The sequence below is a fragment of the Stegostoma tigrinum genome, chromosome 12 (genome assembly GCF_030684315.1).
Source record: "Stegostoma tigrinum isolate sSteTig4 chromosome 12, sSteTig4.hap1, whole genome shotgun sequence".
Taxonomy (NCBI): domain Eukaryota; kingdom Metazoa; phylum Chordata; class Chondrichthyes; order Orectolobiformes; family Stegostomatidae; genus Stegostoma; species Stegostoma tigrinum.
The window spans coordinates 74,477,307-74,495,835 of NC_081365.1; the positions used below are offsets into that span (position 1 = coordinate 74,477,307).

The window sequence follows — 18,529 nt, forward strand, 5'->3', positions numbered from 1 at the left end:
AGCCTGAGAAAGACTGGAAGGAGTACAACCTTTAAACTTCTGGAAAGCAAATGAATAGGATAGATAGAAAGATTCCAAGGCCTAGTGATTACAATGTCTGGTTAATACCACAAGATCATGGGAAGCTGGGGCTGTCCGTTGAAGTGCCCATCATTTATTAGATGTCCCACGGGACTGGGCGTTTGGATTAAGGGGAACGACAGTGTAAATGTTGCGTTTGATCATTCTAACAAAAAATGTATAAAAGTTCTGTGCGTCTTTGTAAAAGCAGAGGGTGTGTCATTGATCTATCCTTCGAAATCAGATTTGGGGAAGATCCTTTAGCCTTCTCCCTGCATAAACCAGTTTCTGCTTGAATAAACATCTTCCCACTTGCCTGAATCCTGCTTGCTTCTCAAGTTTTTGTCCCTGGTCGGGAAAAATGCTCCTACAGGTAAGATCAAACAGCCATTGTCCACAGAGACATCACTGAGGGAACACAAGCAGCTGGAGCTATATTAAAAACCAGAACCTCAAAAGTAATAAGAAGATTACTACCTAGGCCATCATATGACATAGGATAAATAAAACTCAAGACCGAAATGCACACCTCGAAGGTTAGTGTGGGGGAAATAAGTTTTGATTTAATGTTACCAGTATTGAGGAAAATGGGAACTGCACCTTTGGAATGGTCTTCACCTAAACTTGCCTAGGATGAATTTTCTGGTGAGATGTGTAACTAGGGTGAAGAAAGAGCTTTCAAGTAAATAGTGGAGGTGAAGGCTTAGGTTTGGGAAGATGCAATAAATTGATTACAGCGTACAAGGTAGCAATAAGGGAAATGAACAAATCATACATGGCTAACAAATGTACGTGCAAATAAGACTAGAAGTTACAAAAATAGTAGGAAGACAGACCTAAGGGTTCTATACATGAATGCACAATACATTCTTAGGAGACAAATTAGTCGTGCAGACCAAAAATAGGTATGTACGACCAATACATACAAAGCCAAAGATGACGAAGACAGAGACCTGAGTATTCAAGGATACGTGACGTTTAGGAAGGATAGGAAAAGAAGAAAAGGTGGAAGAGTTGCTCTGTTAATTAAAAGGCAACACAGGGACAATAAAAAGCGGTGACCTTGGGTTGGAACCCAAATGTAGAAACGGTTTGGGTAGAAATGAGCAATACTGAAGGCAAGCAGCTGCTTGTGGGAGTGCCCTGACAATAATCATACTGTAGGACAGAGGATTCAGGTAAAAAAAGGGGGGAATCTCGTGAAAAGGACACAGTGATAATCACAGTGATAATAACTCCTCTGAAGAAGGGTCTCGGCCTGAAACGTCAGCTTTTGTGCTCTTGAGACGCTGCTTGGCCTGCTGTGTTCATCCAGCTTCACACTTTATTAACAGTGATAATCAAGGGTGACTTTAATCCACTTAAAGATTGGATTAATTAGATTGGCAAAGATAGCCTGAATGAGTATTTTGGGACAGTTTCTCAGGGAAGCATGTTCTAAAGCCAATCAGGAAGCAGGATATAGCTTATCCAGTAATGGGCAATGAGATAGGATTGATTAATGATGTCATTGTGAAGACAACCCTAGGCAGCAGTATTGATAATGTAATTTAATTTCACATTCTCCTTGAGGGAGAGAAGTGTAAATCTAAGACTCGTACTTTAAATTGCCATTTGTAGAACAGAAATTGAGTACTGTTCAACAAAGACACGTTATCAAAGCTTTTTGTCTTGCACTCATCAGTACTTTTCATAAGAAAACCAATTTAAATGGAAAAATCAAAATTTATACTGCATGAGGGGGAATGCTGATTAGTTGGCAACTGGACTCTGGTAGAGAACCCGCGGTGGACTCAAGTTCAACTGGGGATTCAAGATGACAGTGGAGGATTATTTGGAGATAAACAACGTGCAGGAATACGAGAAAAAGGTGAGAGAACGGCACTATGGAATAGAACTGTCGCAGGCACAATGGGCCGAATGGCCTCCTTCTACACCATAACAATTCCATATTGTGCTGTCTCGGAAAAAGCATCCATTAATGCAAATTGACAACTAACGGCCGGGCTTTGTTTAAGTATAAACTGGCAGGTTGATTCTGATTGGTTACGGCATGCTCCTCAGAAATTAACCAGCGAATTTTGTTCAGCAGAAATAGCTGCAGAGCATGGACACACTCTTACTGTCTGCAAAGGCATGGCACAGTGGTTAGTACTGCTGCCTCACAGCTCCTGGGACGCAGGTTCGATTCCACTCTCGGGCAACTATCTGAGTTTGCACGGTCTCCCTGTGTCTGTGTGTGTTTACCCCAGGTGCTTCGGTTTCCTCCCACAGTCCAATCATGTGCTGGTTAGGCGGACTGGCCATGCTAAATCTCCTGCAGCGTTCAGGGGTTTGCAGACTAGGTGGGTTAGCCATGGGAAAAGCAGGGTTACAAGGATAGAGTAGAGAGTGGGTCTGGGCTCTTCAGAAGGTTGGTTTGGACTCAATAGGCCAAATGGCCTGCTTCCATGCTGTAGGGATTCTTAGAAAGAATAAGGCCCCAGTGTACATAATGTAACAATTAAAAGTCAGTTAGTTTAGACTGATTGCTATAAGGTTAACTTCTGTTATAAAAGTGTACACTAAGGGCCCAAATTGGTCATCAGCATAATTCTTTGTATGCCCAAGATTATCTAGCAAAGTGCTATCCAGTTGCAGGATCACATTTAACGCTGTACCCTGTGTGATAGGGTGCCATCAGTGGATAGAACCTTGCGATCTATGACTACTTGGTACAATCCACTAGTCTTTGGGGCTCATGGCCTAGTATCGACTGGCAAGGCAACAATATAAACTGTGTTCTTCAGTTGTGAGATAGGCAGAAAGTCTTGTTATTGGCAAACATCACTCATATGGTTGAAGAGTGTTCGGTATATCTCAGAATATCCCAGGTGGGGAAGGTATCCCAAACATTTGATCAACAGCTGAAACTAGCTGTTTCACGCTACTGCAATGCAGCAGCAACACAAGTCTCCAGTAGTCGCAACACACAAGGAACTGACTGTACTCAACTTCCATGCTTGCAAAACTCATAACACTATTTAACATTACAGGAGATTCTGCAATTGGCCAATATATTCTGGATAATCTTTCATTTGCAAAGAATTCCACCAAATTAGGATTGTCAGTTGGGCTTGCAGTGTGGTGTATCTGAATGTGCAGAAAGCCACACACAATAAGACACAGGGCCCTTTCCTTTGCAGATATGAAATTTCTAATCTACCTGTTCTGACATGTTATTACATGTCTCCTGGCTCAGACTTGTTTTTTTAAAGAATTCATTCATGGGATGTGGGCATGACTAGCTTAGCTAGCATTCATTACCGAAAGGATAGTTAAGTGCTAACTACATTTGCTGTGGGTCTGGAGTCACATCTAGGCCAGACCAGGTAAGGATGGCAGATTTCCTTCTCTAAAGGACATTAATGAACCAGATGCATTTTTCCTGACAATCGACAATAGTTTCATGGTCATCATGAGACTCGTATTTCCAAATTATTATTGAATTCACATTTCACCATGGGGTATCTGCCATGTTAGGATTCAAACCTAGGTCCCAGATCATTACCTAGGTCTCTGGATTAATAGTCTAGTGATAATACCACTGGGCAATAGTCTACCCTCGAGGATTGGCCCACCTTCCAATGCACCACAAGAACCCTCTCTTCGACAGATCGATATTTTCTAATCAGCCTGTTCAGAGATGCTATTCCACTCCTTTGAAGCAGGTAGTTCTTGGGACCTGAGACTCTTGGCTCAGAGACAGGGACAGTTCCACTGCACCACAAAAACTCTCAAGACATATACACACTTTGCACCTGTTCCAAGTCAACAAATTAGATGACTGAGATAACAAAGTGTGGAGCTGGATAAACACAGCAGGCCAAGCAGCATCTCAGGAGCACAAAAGCTGACATTTCGGGTCTAGACCCTTCATCAGAAACGGGGGATGGGGACAGGGTTCTGAAATAAATAGGGAGAGAGGCAGGGCAATGGATTTACTTGTCAATCAATAATAATTGATTCATTCTCCAAGGCAAAGTCTCTTCCAATCAATTAGCATTCTCTTCTCAAGAAACACAAATTGTGTTTATCCCCTTCAACTGGTACTCTTGCAAAATATCAGTGCAAGACATAAAGGTTCAACAAATTTTGAAATGTTTTTTCTAGTATTTCTAGTGAAATACCAGTATTTTAACCTTAAAAAAGGAAAATTATGAGGGAATCAAGTCTAAGCTGAGTAAAGTGAGCCAGGAAATTTTGCTTATGGGATAGGGCAACAGAGTTGCAGTGGCAGATATTAAAGGAGATAATTCAGGAAAGTTACATTCCAGTGAGAAAGTAAGATTCCAAGGATGGATCATCCGTGACTAACTGAAGAAGTTAAATACAATATCAAGTTGGAAGAAAAGGTATGTAATTCCACAAAGATGTGCGACAAGTCAGAAGATTGGACAGAATATGGTGAAAGCAAAATGAGTAAAAATTAGAGCATGAGAAAAAGATAACTAGAAATATAAAAACGTACAAGCAAGAGTTTCCATCGAAAAGCAGGTAAGTATGAAGTACTGCACTTTGGGAGATCAAATGTTGAGGAAAAGCATACTCTTAATGGCAGGGCTCTGAACAGCACTGATGTACAGAAGGATCTTGGAGTTCAAGTCCACGAAAGATCCACGAAAGCGGCCACACAAGTAGATAGGGTGGTAAAGGTGGTGTATGGCATGCTTCCCTTTATTGGTCGGGGAATGGGGGATGGCATATAAAAGTCAGGACATCATGTTGCAGCTTACAAGACTTTAGTCAGGCCACACATACAAGTATTGTGTTCAATTCTGGTTGCCACATCATTGGAAGGACGTGGGGATTTTGGAGAGGGTGTAGAAGAGGTTTACCAGGATGCTGCCTGGTTGCAGTCTATTAGCTGTAAAGAGAGGCTAGAAAAAGTCAGGTTCTTTTCTCTGGAGTGGTGGAGACTTGATCGAAGTCTATGAAATTATGAGATGCACAGATAGGGTTGATGGTCAGAAGGCTTTCCCCCCCCAGAGTTGAAATGTCTAATGCCAGGGGGAAAGTATTTAAAATGAGAGGGAGAGGGTTCAAAAGAGACGTGAGGGGCAGAGAGAGAAGTAGGATGTGGAACGCACTGCCAGGAGTGGTGGTTGAGGCAGACATGATTAGGGTGTTTAAGGGGCTTTTAGATAAAGTACATGAACATGCAAGGAATGGTGGGATATGGACCAAGGATAGACAGAAGGGATTAGCTTCATTTGGCATCCTGTTCAGCACAACATCATGGCCCCTACTCTGCACTGTTCCATACATATATGAAAAAGAAAGTATAAGTGAGCCCTCTAAAAACTTTGTCATTGATATTAATAACAGGGAAGAAAAGGGAATGACAGATGAATTGAAAAAGATATTTTGTGATGTCTTCACTGGACAAGACACAGATATAAATAACATCCCAGACACAACTGCGAATTAGGACAATGGAATTAACTAGGGGGAGGTATTAAGAAAATTATTAGAATAAAAGCAGTCAAGTGCCAGGTCTTTTAAAAAAAACCTCTGCTTAAATATGAGCGAGCACAGGTTTTACTTCTCAAAAATTTGTTAAATTCTGGAATGTCCAATCAGATTAGAAAGTAGCAAATGAGACTCTAGTCAAGAAAACAGAAATCTACAGGCCAGTTAACTAATATACTACAGGGAAAGAGCTAGAATCTGTTATGGGGGAGGAGGATACAACAGGGTATTTGGAAAGAAAGCCCCCCAGTGCAATCAAGCAAAGTTAACATGGTGAATTCATGTTTGAATAGCTTATTGGAGTTTTTGGAAGTACTATGATAACAAGAAATGTGGTTAAAAGGGAACTTATGCATATGCTGTACTTCGACTTTCAGAGGGCATTTGACAAAGAGCCACTGTACAAAACAAGAGTTCATGGTGTAGCACTTGACACAATAACAGAAATTGAGGACTAGTTGGAAACAGAAGGCGTAAATAAGTTGTTTTTGAGTTGCCAAGAAGAGACAAAGTGGTGTGCCACAGGAATCAGTGCCAATGTCTCAATTTTCCTAAGTTATATTAATAGCTTGCACAAGCAAAACAACAGTTGCTTAATTTCTTAATGGCACAAAGATAGATAGGAAACTAAGTCATGAACAGGACGTGAGGAGACTGCGGAGGGAGATGGAGGAGTTAGGTTAGTGACCACAAATTTGGTACATAGTGTACAAGAGAGAAAAATAAAGCAGAATTGTCTACCTTAACAAGAACAAAAAGCAGTATATTATTTTAATAGAAAGAGATTCCAGAACTCTGGGGTACAAACAGATCTGACCATCTTGGTATATGATCGCTTGCATATTAAAGTTAATATACAAGTACATCAAGTGATTAGGATGACAGGTGGTATATTTTTGATTATTGAGGGGAACTGAATATAAAAATAGGGGGATGCTTGCTACAGTTGCACAGGGCTTTAGTGAGATCGCATGTAAAGTGCTGTGCACAATTTTGGTCCCCTTATTTAAGATAATATTTTAATGCATGAGAAGCAATTCAAAGAAGGTTCACCCAATTGATTCTGGGATTGGAGGGATTCTTTTGTGAGGAAAGGTTGGACAAGCTGGGCTTATATCCATTAGCATTTGAAAGAATATGAAGTAATATTATTGGAACATTTATGATCCTAAGAGGGCTTTACAGAGTCAGTGGTGAAAGATACTGGCAGAGATTAGGCCCAGGAAAATGTTTTAAAATAACAGGTCTTCATGTAAGGTGTAGAAGAATCTTCTTCTCACAGAATCATTGAAACTCTTTTCCCTGGAGAGTGATGGAAGCAGAATCACTGAATATACTTAATGCAGAGGTAGATAAATCATTGAGTAACAAGGGAGTCAAAGGTTATCTGGTTGGGCGCGAATATAACACTGAGGCCATAAGTCAGGCAAAATCTTTGGAGCAGTCTCAAGAAAAAGGGCCTACTCCTGTTCCTAATTTCTTCCAATGTATAAGCATTTTCTTTGAAACAATGGTTGTTGTTGCCTTTATAAATTGTATTATAGTAAATTAAGTACCAGCAGCATTTGCTTGTTTCTTTCCTACTTTATCCCTGCTTTTATGCTGAACGTCTGACAACATTCCAATTATCAGTGCTGCATTCTTTTCAATTTTAAATTTATTTCCATTTAAATATGCATCAAGCAATCATTATTAGTGCTGAATATTGTAAAATTCCAAAAAGTGACATTTTAAGATGTCTGATTTTGAGATGGTGGTCCCTTATTTTAAATTAACCCACCAGGAGAAAGTAGTTTTCTGCTTTAATCCTTCTTAACATCTCCTTTGTTTTAAATTCAGACCACTTCTTAATTTTATAATATCAACCTTAGCTCAGTAGGTAATATTTTCAACTCAGAATCAGTTGACTGAGTTCCAGTCCAAACCCAGCGGTTTACGCATGTCACCTAAGCTCACTTCATTACAGTATTATAGAATGTGCATAGTCATAGGTGGAAGCTTTTGGGCAAGATGTTAAACCAATGCCTCATTTATCCACTCAGAGTCATAGAGATATATAGCAAGGAAACAGACCCTTTGGGCCAACTCGTCCATGCCGACCAGGTACCCTAAATTAAGCTAGTCCCATATCAATCTAAACCCTTCCTATTCATACACCCATCAGGTGCTTTTTAAAATGCTGTAATTGTACCACCGTCCTCTGCATGAAAAAGTTGCACTTTATGTCCCTTTTAAATATTTCTCCTTTCACCTTAAACAAGTGCCCTCTAGTTTTGGACTTCCCCATCCCAGGGAAAAGGCGTTGGCTATTCACCCTATCCATGCCCCTCGTGACTTTGTAAACCTCTATAAAGTCATCCCCCAGCCTCAGACGTTCCAGGGAAAATAGCCCCAGCCCATTCAGCCTCTCCCAATAGATCAAACCCTGCAACATCCTTGTAAATCTTTTCTGAACCCTTTCAAATTTCACAACTTCTTCCTAAAGCAAGGAGACCAGAGCTACACACAGTATTCCAAAAAAGTGGCCTCACCAATGTCCCGTAAAGTGGCAACATGATTTCCCAACTCTTTTACTCAATACACTGACCAATAAAGGCAAGCATGCCAAACGCCTTCTACACTAACCTACCTACCTGAGAGTCCACTTTCAAGGAACTATGAACGTGCACGCCAAAGTCTCTTTGTTCAGCAACATGCCCCAGGACTTTACCATTAAGTGCACAAGTCCTGCCTTGATGTGCCTTTTCAAAATGCAGCACCTTACCTCACCTCATCTTGAAATGAAACACTGTCTGCCATTCCTCAGCCCATTGGCCCATTTGATCAAGGTTCCATTATACCACTTCATTGTAACCTTCTTCGCTGTCCACTACACCTCCGACTTTGGTGTCATCTGCAAACTTATCAACCAGCGCAGTGGCTCAGTTGTTAGCACCGCTGCATCACAGCACGAGGGATGCGGGTTCGATGCCACCTTCGGGCAACAGTCTGTGTGGAGTTTGCACGTTTCCCTGTGTCTCCGTGAGTTTCTTCTGGGTGCTCCGGTTTCCTACCGCAGTCCAAAGATGTGCAGGCTAGGTGGATTGGCCATGCTAAATTGCCTGTAGCATTCAGGGATGTGTAGATTCAGTGGGTGAAAGGGAGATGGGTCTGGATATGCTCTGTGGGTTGGTGTGGACTTCTTGGGCCGAAGGGCCTGTTCCCACACTGTAGGGATTCTATGAAAACTCGTATGTTCACATCCAAATCATTTATATAAATGACAAAAGATAGAGGACTCAGCACCAACCCTTGTGGCACACCGCTGATCTCAGGCTTCCGGTCTGAAAAGCAACCCTCCACCACCACTGTATCTTCTACCTTTGAGCCAGTTCTGTATCCAGATGGTTAGTTCTCCCTGCATTCCCTGAGATCCAACCTTGATAACCAGTCTACCAGAAGGAACCTTGTCAAATGCCTTACTGAACAGATCACGTCTACCACTCTGCCCTCAATCGTCTTCGTTACTTCTTCAAAAAACTCAATTATAGAGTCATAGAGTCCTACAGCACAGAGACAGGCCCAAGGGTATCCAAATGACCAAAATGTCCATCCACACTGACCCCATTCCCCTGCACTTGGCCCATATCCTTCTAAATCCATATCTCCTATCCATCTATTGGTCCAATGCCTTTTAAATGTTGTTAATGTGCCCACCTCAACCACTTCCGCTGGCACCTCACTCTATACGTGTACGACCACCTGTGTAAAAACATTGCCCCCTCAGGTTCCCATGTATTCTTTCCTCCCCCTTATCTTAAACTGATGCCCTTTAGTCCTTAATTCCCCAACCATGGGAAAAAGACGGAGTAGGTTCACTCTATCCATGCCTCTCACGATCTTATACAAAAATTAAGTTAGTGAGATGTGAATTCCCATGCATAAAGCCACATTGACTATCCCTGATCAGTCCTTGCCTTTCCAAATACATGGAAAACTTGTTCTTCAGGATTCCCTCCAACAACCTGCTGGAGGACTTAATAAATTATGTAGCACTGTTTCCAACGACAGCATGGGTGTACTTCCCAGTGTCCTGGACTGTTATTATCATTCTTTTTAATTATTATTTATTATTCAAACGTTATCACTGAAACAGCTAATCTGGGCATTATTTATCTAATTGCAAAGAGAAATCAGCTAATGGTTTCCCAATCTACAAGCGATTATATTTCAAAATATGTACTCAGTTCTAAAGCACTTTGGTCCATCCTAACATTGTGAAATGTCATTTAATAAATCAAGGTTCTTTCTTTTTACATACATGGAAACAAAAGATATCGGAAAGCCAGTCTTCTTAACTTAATCCTTTAAGGTCAGGTGTAACCTGCACTGAATCTCTAAAATGGCTAATATATTCTTCTGAATCAAAGTCCAAAGACAAAATGTAAGATCACACACAGGCTCTGATCAAAGCACAATACAACTGCAACTTCACATCCTTAGTTTTGTACATAATCCTTTCAGATGAGGATCAGTAGTCCATTAGATTTTTTTTTAAAAAAGCACATTTGTACACATCAACATCCAAATCCCTATTCTCCACAGTGTGTAGTCTTTCTTTATTATGCAAGCATTTCGGATTGGCCTTTCTCAAATCTAAAGGAGACAACCACTGTCTCTCTACAATAAACTCCATAGACCATAGCTTTGCCACTTACTTAACCTATAAAAGTGCCTTCGTAATTTCTTCCTCCTTGCAACACAACTCATCTTTTTCCTTACTGTAATCTTCAAATCTGGATGCATATTAAATTTTTTAATTGTTATCGATAAATGCTAAAAACTGAAATCTACTGAAGATTGCTGCAGCACAAGAATTATCGCACCGTACCCAGAACCGTGAGTGACTCATTTATTCTATTCCCTGCCTCAAATCTTTCAACCAATTAGCAGCAGACAGAAGAATAACCTCTCTCAACCAGATCCTTCTCCCACCCACTCTACAGAGGAGGTGTACTACTGACTGATAGCCAGTGCTCCCCAAAAGATTTGCAGGAATCAATAGGTTCCTGCATAGGTCACATGCAAGCTGACCCCATTCAGTAACTGCTTACAGCAGATACAGCCATATTTAAATGGCTCTTGAACTAGTTAGCTGTGTTCTAAAAAACAAAAATTACAGGGCATGTTCACTGCAGCCTCCCCACATTTTACACAATCCTGGTGTCTCCTACCAGATTTCCTGGCATTTTGTCACCTTTCGCAATGAAACTCCAGAAGTACATGACCTAACATATAGATTGGGAGCAGGAGTAGGCCATTTGACCCCTTGAGCCTGCTCCACTCTCCTGTCTACACTCAATGTGTCAATCCAGATCAGCCATAAAAGGATTCAGTCATAGAATCCCTCCAGTATGGAAGCAAGCCATTCAACCCATCAAGTCCAGGAGTGCTCTCTGAAGAGAATCCCACCCAGACCCACTCCCCTACCCTATTCTTGTAATCTTGCATTTCCTATGGCAAAATAACCTAACCGACACATCTTTGGACTGTGGGAGAAAACCCTTTACAGACTAATTAATGCCCCTCCAAAATGTTTCTCCATACCTCCAGCTTAAATGAGAAACCACTTGTTTCTAAATTATATCCCAAAACTCTAGACTTTCTACACAAGAAACATCCTCTCAAATCCACCCTGTTATGTACCTCAGGATCTTAAATGCTTCAATAACAATCACCTCTCATTCGTTTAAAATTCCAATGGCCACAGGCCCAATCCTTCCTCATAAGATGACCCCTTTATTCAAAAAGGAAATCAGTCATATGAAATATCCCTGCACTGGCCCCAAAGCAGGTACATCCTTTCTTAAATAGGCAGACCACAATTATACAAGAACATTAGATGCAGTCTCATCAAACCCAGAACAATTATAGTAAAGCAATCTACCTTTACATTCCAATCCTCTTGCAACAAACAAATACATTCCATTTAGCTTCTTAGTCACTTGCTGCATTTGAACACCAATTTTTTGTGAATCACGTATGAGGTCACCAAGATCCACCTGTACTGCAGAGATCATGATCTCTATTTAAACAAGATGCTACTTTTCAACTCTTCCTGTCAAAGTGGACGTGTTCATGTTATCTCTGATTATACTGTTATTTTTATGCCCACTGACAGGGCAGCAGGTTGGCTGAGTGGTTAGCACTGCTGCTTCATAGCTCCACGGTCTCGAGTTCAATTCCACCCTCTGACGACTGTCTGTGTGGAGTTTGCACATTCTCCCTGTGCACTCTGGTTTCCTTCCACAGTCCAAAGATGTGTTGGTTCGGTAGATTATCCACGGAAAATGCAGGATTACAGGGACAGGGTAGGGGGCGTGGGTTTCTCTTCAGAGAGCCCACATGGACTTGATGGGCTGAATGGCTTGCTTCTACACTGTAGGAATTCTATGACTTAAACCTTGATTCCTTTGCAGATTCTATGTCCTCTTCACAAGTCACTGTCTTACCTAGCTTTGTCTCATCAGCAAATTTAGCAACTGTACATCACGTCCCTTCATCTAAGCTGATCATTGATATTTGATCTATTGATATGGATTGTGAATAGGTGAGGTCTCAATACTGATCCCTGTGGCACTTCACTCATTTCATGTTGCAAACCCATAAGTGACTCCCATTTATCCCTATGTTCTGATAGCCCACCAATCTTCTATCCCTGGTATAATATTAATGCCTGCAAAATGAATTATTTTGATGTGGCACCTTGTCAAATGTCCATTGAAAATTTACATACACCACATCTGCATGATCTCTTTTATTCCCAACTCCTAAACTGGACACTGTGGAAACCCTTGAGACACTATCTGCTGTTGTAATATTTACAAATTGAAACAAATTCATTTGGACTGCTCAAGAATGCAATGAACAGAATAGCTATATTCCAGACTCAATGGATGTATTCAACTCCTATTTTTGCTGAGACAGTCTGATATTCATTGCAACCAATCTTTCAAATACTTCTGGATAACTTCAGTTTTATTCATTTCTCTGTAGTGTGTTAAAATAAGACAGAGAATTCAATTACTAAAAACAAAGTAAAATCAAGTCAAGAAGTCGCATAAACATTATGATATTACAGCAATGAAAATAATTCATGTCTGTTGTTGCTACCCACATAAATGTAATAAAACAGTAACCAATTATTGTCCATATTGTATTATGATACAACCCATTAGATGCTGTTTGCATTTAAAAATGAAGCATGAGTTATATAATTCATTTTGAGGCAGGCTTGACAAGCATTAGCATGTCAAGTTTTATAGTTTGCTAGATCAGGAGGCGAGGTAATTTTTATATCTTGCTGCAGCAGGAGGCACAATGTTGAACAATGGCAGAGCATTGCAACAAAGAGAAGAAAGTATAATAGCAATGGAGACTAGGAGGCACAGTGAGTGTCAGTGGAAGTGGGTGTTTGGGTTAAAGAACAAGCATCAGTGGGAGGGAGACCAAAGAAGTACTCGGTGTGTCAGTGAAAATGGGCGTTTGAGTTAAAGTGCAAGCAGTGGGAGTGGAGACCCAGGAGTGTCAGTGAAAACCATAGACCCACAGAAGTTTCGAACATAGGCTGATTCAATTTGGTGTCTGTCAGTTCTTTATGAGAACAACTCAAAATTCATCAGACAAATGAGGCAGTGGGATCTCATTGAGACTTATAAAATTCTAACAGGATGAGACAGGGTAGTTGCAGGGAGGACATTCCCAAAGATGGGTGTGTCCAGAATGAGGGGGGTCAGTGTCTGAGGATTTGGGGTAGACAATTCAAGATGGAGACAAGCAGACATTTCTTCACTGAAAAAGTGGTGAGCCTGTGGAATTCATTACCAAAGAAGTAGTTGATGCCAAAACAGTGAATGTATTCAACAGGTGATTAGACATAGCACTTGGAGCAAATGGGATCAAAGGTTTTAGGGAGAAAGCAGGATTAGGTTACTGAGTTGGACAATCAACCATCACTGATGAATGGTGGAGCAGGCTCGAAGGGCTGAATGGCCTTCTTCTGTTTCTATTTTCTATGCTTCTGATACTACAGCTATCTTTTTCAATAATCAAAAATTTCACTTTAACTAATTATCAATTTCTGCTCAAAGGGCATAATGGCCATTGCCTAAACTACTTGCTGTGGCTAAGCGCTATCCAATTCAACAAACCTGTTGTGTAATGTGTCTTAAACATCCTTCTCATTCTTATAGCTATATCAACAATTCCGTACCCACAGGAGATACTTTTTCCTTATTCAAACCTTTGAATTCTACAAAGATCTATTGAATCTTTCTCATTATTATGAGCTCCAGCAGAGCTCTTCCAGTATTTTAAGTCTCTCCCTTAACTATAGCTTCCAATCTTGTAAGCTTTCAAAGACTTTAATGTCCTTTCCACAATGCTGCATTCAAAGCCTCAAGTTGTATTCCAAACCTAACCAGAGTTTCTAACTAATTTACCATTGTTTTCATCTTGTTGTATTGTGTGTTCCTTATTATAAATCCCAAAAAGGTTGTGGCTACAATTTAATGTATATTCCCAAATTACACTCATTAAAACTATGTTTTACATATTCCTTTAATAGTCCACCAGAGATTGTCAAATCTCTTCATTTTTGAGTAGCCAGCATTTTCTGAGATTAAGTTTATGCCAAGTTAAGATCAGTTATACCTACAGAAAGGACAAGTGAACCAGCACTGAAAATTGTAACATCTAAATGCCAATCCTTCTGAAATCTGTGCAACACTAATTTATTCTAATTTTATATCCAATCTGCCAACCCATTTTCTACTTGCGATGCTCCATGTCTCAGTTGTACTACACGAACAGGAACACAGACAAAATGTGGGTATCGGTACAGCTTGGGATAGAACTGTAAAGATAGCGGCAAGACATCATTGGTTACATAGCAAGTGCATATGGAATTCAGACTGAGGCACTGACAGAAACTGGGAGATCGCGTTCAATGGAGTGATGAACCAGCAGGAGCAGACATCCAGATCAGAGACAGATGCTTAAAAACAATGGTTAGGAAGAACAATTAGCCTCACAGTAAGGGGAATCAAGGTTCGATGGGGAGCAGCGACTTAGCAGGGAGAGTGATTCAAGACAAACACAGAGATTTGGAAAGATTCAGAAACTGGAGCGTAAAAAGAGAGGAGACAAATGCCGAGGAAGGCCATTTACAAAAACACGGGAAATGAGCGAAGCAGTAGGGAATTTGGATCTTCCAGCCTCTGCGGCTATTCAATATAATCATAACTGACCCATTCTGCACTATCCCCAAATCTCATTATTTCCTTTGAAGACAAAGGAAATTGATTTGTCTTAAATACACTTAACAATTGAGCATCTACATTGTTCTTAGGGTAGCAAATTCCAAAGAATCAACATCGAGAGAATGAATTTCTCACCTAAAAATGGCTGACCCTTCTGACTGTAATTCCATGCTTTAGAACCCTAAAACCCAGGGAAAACATCCACCAAACATTTGCCTTACAAAATCCCATAAGAATGTGTCCCAATGAGATTGCCTCTCATTTTTCTAAATTCTGGAGAATATAAGTCCAGTCTGTGTTACTCACATAAAGAGTTTAATTGAATGCATGTTTTGGGTATTAATAAGGGTATTCACTTGTTCACCCCTAAGATACAGGAGCAGAATTAGGTCATTTGGCCCACTGAGTCTGCTCCACCATTTGATCATGGCTGAAGTGTTTCTCAAACCTATTCTCCTGCCATCTCCCCAAAAGCCATGATCCCTTAACCAATCAAGGACTTATCAACCTCTGTCTTAATTACACTCAATGACTTAACTTCCACAGCTACCTGCAGCAATGAGTTTCACAGATTAACCACTCTCTGGCTGAAGAAACCCCCCCTCATCTCAGTCTGAAAAGGGTCATCCCTTTACTCTGAGGTCCAAGGGTCTCCCACTAGTGGAAATGTCTTCTCCATGTCCATTCTATGCAGGCCTCTCAGTATTCTCTAAGTTTTTATCAGATTACCCCCATCCTTCTAAACTCCATCAAGTACAGACACAGAGATCTCAATCGTTCCTCATATGACAAGCTCTTCATGCTGGATGTCAATCTTGCAAGCCTTCTCCAGATGCCCTCAAACACCTGCACATCCTTCCTTAGAGATGAAGCCTAAAACTACTCACAACAGTTCAAATGTGGTCTGACTACAGCCTCAACAGTACATCTCTGCTCTTGTATTCTAGTCCTCTTGAAATGAAATGAGTGTTAACATTGCATTTGCCTTCCTAACTGCCAACTGAACCTGCATGTTAATCTTAAGAGAATCCTGAACTAGGACAGATCATATCCACTGCCACTCCTTGGTCTAACTTGCTCTTTACCTCGTCAAAGAATTCTAACAGATTGGTCAGGTATGACCACCCCTTGACAAAGCCCTATTTCAGCATGCAGTTCCAAGTATTCCGAAATCTCATTCTTAATAATGAACTCTAAAATCTTACCAAGGAATGAGAAGAACAAAGTCAGTAGGCCAAGAATACAGACATTAAGTTTCTAAAATACCAGAGTGACAGTCTGGCAGAATGTAGATCTGTTTAACTGAATTCCATTCATTTTCATCCTAAACATGATACAATTTCTAGAAGTATAAATAAGAATAATACAATAGTTTCTAATTCTAATGCAATGATTCCACTACAGATCTCCAACTGATCCTCTACAGTTTTGACACTTTTGTTTTAAAAAGCATATTGCCAAATATTGATTTTACGGGTTACTTCCAACAACTTCTCCAAATGTCCTCAGGATTGCTGTGGTTTATCTCATGTTATGCTTTCAGATAAGATTCTTTTATAAGAGATAATCAATTTAGAAATACACTTGTTCTACACGTTCTCTCTATGCTTTTAACTTTGAGGTATGTGCAGATGAACAGAAACTACATACATTAAGGCTAAAACAAAAAAGGGTAACATTTAATCTGAAAGACTGATCAGTAAAATAAAGCAAATTAGTCAAGATGCTTGTTCTTCCAGGTTCAATGTTTCTTAACTTTGGGCAAGTTAGTTGTACACTTGTTTAATAAATTTACAAATGTGATCTTATATAGGGGTGCAACTTTAAACACCTGACGTACAACCATTTCTTGTACTTACGAACAGCTCCTTCATAGTGCCCTGCACCGTGTTCCAGCATGCATACAAATCAGTTTGAGAGTGGACTCCAGAACAGAATCTGTTCATAATCCAGGGACTGTCTGTAAACGGTCTGCAACCACCACTCTATACGGGTTCTCTGCAATCAAGTCTTAGACAATACGAATCTCTCCAGTTCAACATCAGCAAGGCCACAGACATCACTCTTGATAGCCTCACCATAAATTCTACTCCTTCGCCTTGACCAAGGACACAGCTTTTCAGTCCACGTGTTTCCATCAGGATCAATGACTTCCAGCTCTGCAACATTATATAGTTCCATGTTTTCACAAAAGAGACTTTCATACGTTTGGTCACTTCCAGACTGAACTGCTCATATGGTGTCCCTGCTTGTCTCCCGTTTGCTTCCCTCCAGCTTGTCCAAACCCCTGCTCCCTTGACACTGCCTGCACTTGACTCTGCTAACCCACCCGCCATCACTTATACTCCCTGACCGTAATTTTATCTATCCATCAATACATTCAATGCAAAAATCTTGTCTCTGACCATAAATAGCTTTATGCCCCCATCCTACCCCAAGCTGCAGGTTCTTTTAGCACTACCCTCACTGATGACTAATTCTCCCAATTCCCTCGCAGTACCTCTCTCCTTTTTCCCCATCTGCAGTGAAGAAGCGATAAGGTGCTTAGTCTACTCCTACTCAAAACAAAATCTCTCTAGTGCTCTCTACCACTTTGTCTCTCATTAAAAATCTTCTCCAAACCCATCAATTCAAACAAAATATTCTCCTTTTGCTGGCTTAACATATATTCATTTGTGTCTATGTGCAAAGTGTCTTTGAGTGCTTCTTTAAATGTACTATATCAAGACAAGTGGCTATGATGCAAAACACTTTGACACCATTGTTAGCTCAACTATAATCATCAGACAACAAAATAATTATGCTAAGTGAAAGTCATGGAGCCCGTTTTAATTTTATGCCTCATTAAAAGAGGAAGAATCTCAGAGCTGGATAATGAAATACCAGATCCACTTAGGTCAGGTACGCAACAATAAAGGGTCAAACTTCCCCGCTAGCATGCCTCTGTGAACTGTTAACAAAATATTAACTGCTTGTCTGTTGGGTTTAAGGGGATTCTACCTCGCACAAATGAAATTCCATCTTTACCATTAATAGCCACTTTACTTCAAAACAAATTCAGTGCATGCAGGATTGGAAAATTTGAAAGATACAGTAATATTTATATAAATTTAACTCTAGTTGTTTTCAAACTCAGTGCCAACAAGCTCAACAAGATCCCCACAGATGTAAGAATCTGGCTGAAACTGTCCAGGTTTTCCAAATAATAACACCTGCAGTTCAATTTCAAACTTCAGCTTCTTGTGAATGTTTTTCCCATGGACACATTGCTATGACCATCTTATGAGAGAGTGGACAAGCTACATAACTGATGGAAGCTGATCACTAGCAAGTTCATCAAGGTAATTCCACCAATTATCAATCTCACTACAGTTTTCCAGCTCAGCAGATATCAAGGATATACTTAAGCAACATACCATGACCATAAATATGTATTCTTACTAATCTGTCGTTGTGTTTTGACAGCAAGGACCATATTTCTAAATTTCTCCATTTTTTGGATTTTTTTTCTCCTCAGACTGAGAACCTAACATAATTAACTGAATACAAATAAGGTCAACTAGACTCTAACTGACCAAATTTATGCAGTTCTTATTCAAACTCTTACAAACAAAACTTGCAAACAAATCTGTACATTAGTAGTTTTTTTGTCTCTGCTG

At 40.3% G+C, this 18,529-nt stretch overlaps 1 protein-coding gene across 1 annotated transcript in view; it reads right to left on the reverse strand.

The window, feature by feature from the left end:
• The window catches only part of gtf2f2a (general transcription factor IIF, polypeptide 2a), an 82,063-nt gene that overhangs the window by 37,703 nt on the left and 25,831 nt on the right, over nucleotides 1-18,529 (reverse strand). The window lies entirely within an intron of this gene.